Raw genomic sequence first — 6,763 nt, 5'->3', positions numbered from 1 at the left:
TACTTGTTTTTTAATTAAGGTATTTAAAAGCGGTAATTTTCTATCTCTCTCAATTTCTAAGGTGAAATTTATTTTTTGATGGAAAGAGTTTATCTTAGTTAAGAAATCAGAAAGTGCTGCTCCTGTGTTTCTCTTGTGAAGAAAATATTAGCACTATCATTTCATAATACCTCCAGGGAGTCCAAAAATTCATCGAGGGAGGGCGCCTACTCTACTACTCTCTGTTTCCACCAATCCACCAACCGAAAATACCTTCATCATCTACATCAACGCCATCTACCGCCGACCACCACCACTACTAATTTCCAAGACAATCGCAAACATCCATGCCCACGGCGTGATTCGAACCCGCAGCCTTCTGGGTTGGAGAGCTGATACGCTTACCACGCTGCCAACCATTCCAGCTATATCGTCGATATATCTCCACCGAGCAACTAGTTTTGGATCTAATTTCTTCAAATAAATCAAATTTCTTCAAAATACACAAATACACAATACACAAACAATTAGTCGATCTTGCTATGGGTAGTCCTCTACGCCTCTCTTGTGCAGACTTATTTATTGAGAAACTAGGAAAAAAAATTCTTTCACAATTAGACCCCAAACCAGCTGTTTGGTGGAGATATGTCAACGATATTTTTATCATACGGAGAAACACAGAAGCAGCACTTTCTGATTTCTAAACTAAGATAAACTCATTCCATCAAAAAATAAAGTTTACCTTAGAAATTCAGAGAGAGAGAGAGAGAGAAAAAAAATTACTGTGTTTGCGTGCCTTAATTACAAAACAAGGGGATGGACATATCAACCTAACAGTTTACCGCAAACCGACTTATATTTGACGGTATGTGCACTTTTCTTCTTTACACCGTATAGTTGAGTGTCATACATATGCTCAAAAACAGAGCTACTCGTTAATAATTACAGAAGAGATAACTGCGGGTTGGCCCTTCATTACTCGAATACCAATCACAACATTGAAATAGACAAAAGTTCTGTACCATATTTAGAGGAAGACTTTCGTAATGGAAACCTCAAAGAAGCTACTATGGTAATCCATTCAAAAGGCAGCCTCAATAGGAACCAAGGGATAATCCTTGTTGACATACGGAAGACCCTCATAAGATCAATTAGCACACCAGAATTCAACTTCGCTGCAAATTAAAGGACATGCTTGCATAACAATGTCTGACATCACACACTCTCCTTGCGTTTCATGTAACGGGTCTTTTGAATTTTTTAACGTTCAGTACTCATTTAGGTTTCTTTCTTGATCTGTTCTAAGCTGTTTTTTATCACCTAATTTATGCCCAGACGCAGCCTACAGTCAAGTTGGTGAAACTAGTCGGCTCAATTTGTTATTAAAATCTTCGGCCAATATTTCTGAGTCTAAATTTATTATTGCATGTGTGTAGCATCAATAGTATTAAAACTGTTTTGATAATTGTTGCCCCTACTAAAGATAAATAATTTGATTTAAAGGCGGCGAGTTTATCGCGACATGAATCGATCAGTTTTTGTGTTGGTAACACTGGGATCGAAAGGAAGGGAATTCCTAATATCGTTAGAGATCCGGTTAAAGTTGTAAAACCATACGGAAGATTGACAGGGCTGAATTTTCAAATATTTTTAATTTTTGTGTTGTCTGGATTTTCGCGAAGACCACTGAGCACGCTAAAATGTTGTAGTAGGACAAAGAAGATGTAAATGGATCGGATTCGCGAAGAGTTCTTCCAACAATATCATCAGCATACACGAGTCATGCTCTGTTCGGAGCCAATGGGCAATGATAATTCTCCTTCTGAATGCGAGTTCGTCAATTTATTTAAAAAAGGTTCTAGTACTAAAGAGAAAAGGGGGCAGCCTAACCCAACCCATCTGCGTACGGGAATGGGTTCCTAGAGAAATCCATTAATGGTGATAGATGTTGTTGTTCTGTTGTATATGCTCTGATTGTTTCCCTTACGCAAGAAGCCACTCCCACTTTCTTCAGGATGTCGTGCAGGAAGTAGTGTTTTGCATTATCGAACTTTTTTCCAAATTGACTGACACGAGTGCGAGTTTCTTGTTCGTCACGATGCGAATAAGATCTCTTATCAGAAATAAGTTGAGTCCCATTGACCTATAAGGAACGACCTGCCCGGTACTCCGTATACTTGAGTGCTGGTAAGCACATTCCCAATGCCCCACTTCAGACGATTACAAAGCACATTTGTAAATATTATTTAAATTAAGGGGATATTAAATCCCACATCGTTTTAAAACCGAATAAGAAACTCAAAGATCGGAACCAAAGAGTTTCATGCCGATTATAGTAACTATAAACGTATCGGCGACTACTAGCGTAAGCTAAAGCACGTAGTTCAAGTACGTTGTACAAACTAGGACAACTCGTTGCAAAGGTGGATAAAGTTCTGATCGTTATTTTTAGTATTTTCAATAATGTAAAACCCATCTCCTAGGAGATGTATGATGTTATACATTATGGTGGGAGGTCACTACCCAGACAGGTTTCGATCTTTATTGAGATATATATATATATATTTTGTGAGTTCAACAAACTTCATCATCGGCCTGTACAGTAAGATAGGCTGAGAGTCAGCAGATAGTGGGAGAGGAAATAAAGATAGAGTGCATAGTGGTAGAGTAGGTAAAAGAGGCCTCAGCTGACCTGTTTTATCTGTTTGCTCCCCAGGGGCGCTTCTAAAACGGTCGTTGATTTTTCACTTTAAAAAAAAAGGAAAAATCCTAAAAAGGAAACATGTAACAATACGAATAGAGAATAAATCAGGAGAAGGAATGGAAAGGTAAACTTTGAGGTAGAGGAAGGATCTGGCCCGAGTGATGCAGCTCACAAGGAACTGCACCGCCTCGCTGTAAGCCTTCGCCGCTCGGGTTCTCAGATCCTCCCCCACCTGTGGGAGCTAAAAACCAGTGAAGCTGAGTACAGAAATCCACAAGGTGGTTACTGTTCCTTTCTTTTGTTGTGGGCTGTTATGATTCTTTTGGCCACCTCATTTCCCTTGCCCATGTCTAGTTTGCAGAGAGTTATGTAGAACGCCGAAGCTGCCTCCTCGTCTATATCCAGGGCTACCTCTACTTGCTCAGGGTTGATTTTGCTGATGTCATCAAAGAAGAGGTCACCCCATTTTGCACTGACGATGTCGGGTCCATATTTCCCTGTGAGGAGGAGTTCAGGTTCTCCTACTTTATCTATTGCCTCTTTAAACTTTTCTGCCACCTCGGGCATACCTCTAAGGAGATATTTTAGAGTCTCTCCTGCTTTTGCATGAGGAACTTCTGGGTGTTCGGTTTCATATACTTTTGCTGTTTTGAGATTTGTCAGCTCTTCTTCCTGCCGACTTAATGGCCGTTTGGAAGTTTTGGTGTTCGCCTGCATCTCCACTTCAGCTTCTACTGTATCTAAATTGGCGATGTCTATATTGGCAGTGGTAGCTCCGCTTTCGTCCGTGGGAGTTACCATGATGGTTTCTGCATTGTCAGTCTCTTCTGTTGGGATTGTATTGCTGGTCTCTGCAATTCTGGTAGGTTTCCCTCCCTTACGGGACCTTTTCGTTGTCTTAGACATGGCGGCATGATCAGGAGTGGCCTCAAGAGGCGGAAACTCTTCCTGTGTTGTGACCTTTTCATTACTTGGTTTTGTTGTTGATGTGATTGCACCACCCATCCTCTCTGCGAGGGTTCTGGATGGGCAGGTGTCGACTTTGTGGTCAGTGACCCCACATTTCAAACAAGCTGCCTCACATTTTTCTTGGTTGTGGCCAATTTTTAGGCAGTTCTTGCATTTTATGCGAGGGCAGTCTGCCCCAAGATGATTGAAGGCACCACATCTAAAGCATTGCTTTTTGACGCCTGGGTAATTTACCATTACCCGGGAAGATCCTGTGAGGACAAAGTTAGGAATTTCGCTCCTCATTTCAAGAGAGATTTTTACCTCCCCTGACTTCCACTCAGGATTGTCGGCGTCATTGTGAACCTGGATTTCCCGTACAACTCCCCACTTAGAGAATACGCTATGAATTATATCGTTGTTCTCTGAATATTCTAGGGGAAATCGTGGTATCTTAAGGGTTCTCAGGGTGCTCCCAACCATGAAGGGAGATACTTTTACTTTACCACAGTCAAACCCTTGGAGAAGCTTTTCTCTGGTCTCCATATTTTTGGTCACTACCTGGTATCTTCCTCCCCCATAAGGGGTAAATCCAAAAATGTTCTCTGCGCCGACGCAGTCTATGATAGCTTTGGCTATCGCCCTTGCCGGTATTGTGGCGTCAACCTCAATTCCGAGGGTACGCACACGCGGCAGAATGGAGGGCATGATCAGATGGGGGAGCCTAACTATTCCCACCACCAAGTGTTTGATATTTCCCCAGCCCGGGGTTTAGGAAGTTCTGTAAATTTCCGGTTAAATATCGTGAAACCCGAAGGGTCTCGTACCGATATTAACGGTTAAAAACAGAAACTACACACTTGATCTTAGCGAAAAGGCCGAGAAGCGATGTGAAGTATGAGCTATAACGCAAAAAATGGATCCTTGTCGAAGGGGATCAGTCGAGTACCGATCACTTTTAAGTGTACACGGTGTTACCCGTCATCATTTCTGTCGCGGACTAAAAAGTCCGACTTTTAAGGGTAAACTTTGAATACAAGAACAGATTCTATAGTCTGACGGGCCCTAAGAATTTGCTTGACGCTGCTTTCAGACGGGAGTGGAAACCTCCCTTCTAGGTAGCAGTTTACTAGCTAGTTTGACCTGACAATTTTATCTAGTTATCACCTCCGTGTTAACTTCATTGGCATTGATTTGGGTTAAACTCTACGTTTAAACTACTTAAATATTAGAATTAATGGTTTTGGCCCGACCTAAAAAGTCTCGAGTGGTCTGCGGCCGGGCCTTATGTGCAGGGTGTTTCTTCCTTCTTTTGTTTAATATTCTTTTTTCCTTTGAGTATTTCCTTTACGCTGGCGTGGTGTATTTGCATTATCGCTCGGTGTATGTTCCATCTACTTTGGTCGTTGAGCTTGATGAATGTTTTTAAGCTACTTGGTCGGAAATGTTCTATGTCACAGACTTCGATTCCGCCCCATTTGAGGCCTAAGGTATTGTTTTTGATGAAGAGGGATGGGAGTCCTCTATGTTTTGATGCTCTGTGAATGTCCTCTACTACTTTTGGATCCTTGAATAAGGCCATGTTTATTGGGGATTCATAAGATTCCTCAGCTTCTTATGGGATGGTAGACCTGTCCTGCTTCGTTTTTTTCCCTTCACCTTCCTTCAGACTGCCGGGGCGTTTCGCCGAGGTTGCTTTATCTTCTTTAGTGTTATCGATAATCATTTCTTCTTCGATGCTTTCGTTGTGAGGTACGTTTATTTGGGGAAGGCTTAACAGAGATTCCTTTTGGCTTCCTGGGCGTTTCCCTTCTGTTTTATGTAAGTCTTCTTTCTTAGGTGCTTGCTGTGCGTTGTCGCTGTCTGGGACCGCGCCTGTAGTTGGTTCTTTGGGCTGGTTGCGGTTCCCTGTGTTTGTTTCCTCTTCGTCTGAGGATTCCTCAGTTTCTGAGAATCATTTTAGTGGAGGTGGCTTGCTTCTACTTGAGGATTTCCTTCTGGCTGCTCTGCTGGTTCTGATGTTTCTTCACTTAAGATTGAGGCTGTAGTAGGAGAGGGGGGGGGGGAGTGTACTTCCTAGATCGGTAGCAGTAGTCGACTCCTTGGAGGGAAGTGGTGGGAAATCCTCTGGGGTTACTGTTAACACACTGTCTTTTGTGCATTGGAACTTTCTGTGATCTTTTCCATTGCAACGAGAGTACGGTTCAGAGCATGTGGGTTGGGAATGGCCGATGGCGGCACAGTTCCCGTATCGTTGAGGGAGCAGTCTCTAGCTGTGTGGCCTCCAAGCCGGCAGCGACTGCACAATTTAGTCATACCTGCGTAGCTTGCCATGACTGTATATCCTTGTATGTTGACAAAGTTGGGGATATTTTTTTCATATTAACTTTTAGGTAAATTTTGTCTCCTCGCTCGATGTTGGGATATTTCTTTAGTGTTTGCCTACACACGGCCTGCACAGTCCCATATTGTTGGAACGAAGCTATAAGGACATCATCTGTTATTTCCGCTGGCAATTTCTTTAAATACACATATTTGAGCCCATAAGGGTAGGGCGGCATTGGATGGTACCGTACGCCGCCGAGTTCAATGCCCTTGGTAATCAGTTTTTCCTTGGTAGGATGATACTTAACTGTTACTTCATAGAGCCCTCGCGTGAACTCCCAGTAATTGATGTTCTTAATGTGGTCGAGCTCGATTACACTTATTAAAGCATCTGCTAAAGCTTCTGGTTCTACGGCCTTCTGAAGGGTAAACCGAACGGTTAAATCCCTCGCCTTTCTTTCTTTCCGACGTCATTATACTGGAGGGGGGGGCTAACCCTAGTCCCACCACCAAGTGTTTATTTTTGCCCCTGTCTGGGGTTTGATGCTTCTCTGTCACTCAACGAATAAATATCACGAGTTCCTATGGAACCCGTTCCGATATTAAGCGTTAAATAACAGATCAATCGAGTACCGATCACGTTAAGAGTTACACGGTGTTACCCGTCATCATTTCTGTCGTGGGCTAAAAAGCCCGACTTTGAAGGGTAAACTTTAAACCTAATGATTTTCCTGACGCTGCTTTCAGAAGGGAGTGGAAAACTCCCTTCTAGGTAGCAGTATACCAGCTAGTTTTACCTGAAAAACT

The 6,763-nt window shown here is 42.6% G+C and overlaps 1 pseudogene; it reads right to left on the bottom strand.

Moving 5' to 3' along the window:
* Window positions 1-4,404: 4,404 nt before the first annotated feature.
* Window positions 4,405-4,521, bottom strand: LOC150105164 (U2 spliceosomal RNA; annotated as a pseudogene).
* Between the last annotated feature and the right edge of the window lie 2,242 nt (window positions 4,522-6,763).

Source organism: Typopeltis vanoorti, chromosome 7, assembly GCF_054136105.1.
Source record: "Typopeltis vanoorti isolate ZY-2024b chromosome 7, IOZ_Tvanoo_1.0, whole genome shotgun sequence".
NCBI classification, from domain to species: domain Eukaryota; kingdom Metazoa; phylum Arthropoda; class Arachnida; order Uropygi; family Thelyphonidae; genus Typopeltis; species Typopeltis vanoorti.
This window is presented reverse-complemented; position numbering and strand designations above follow the sequence as displayed.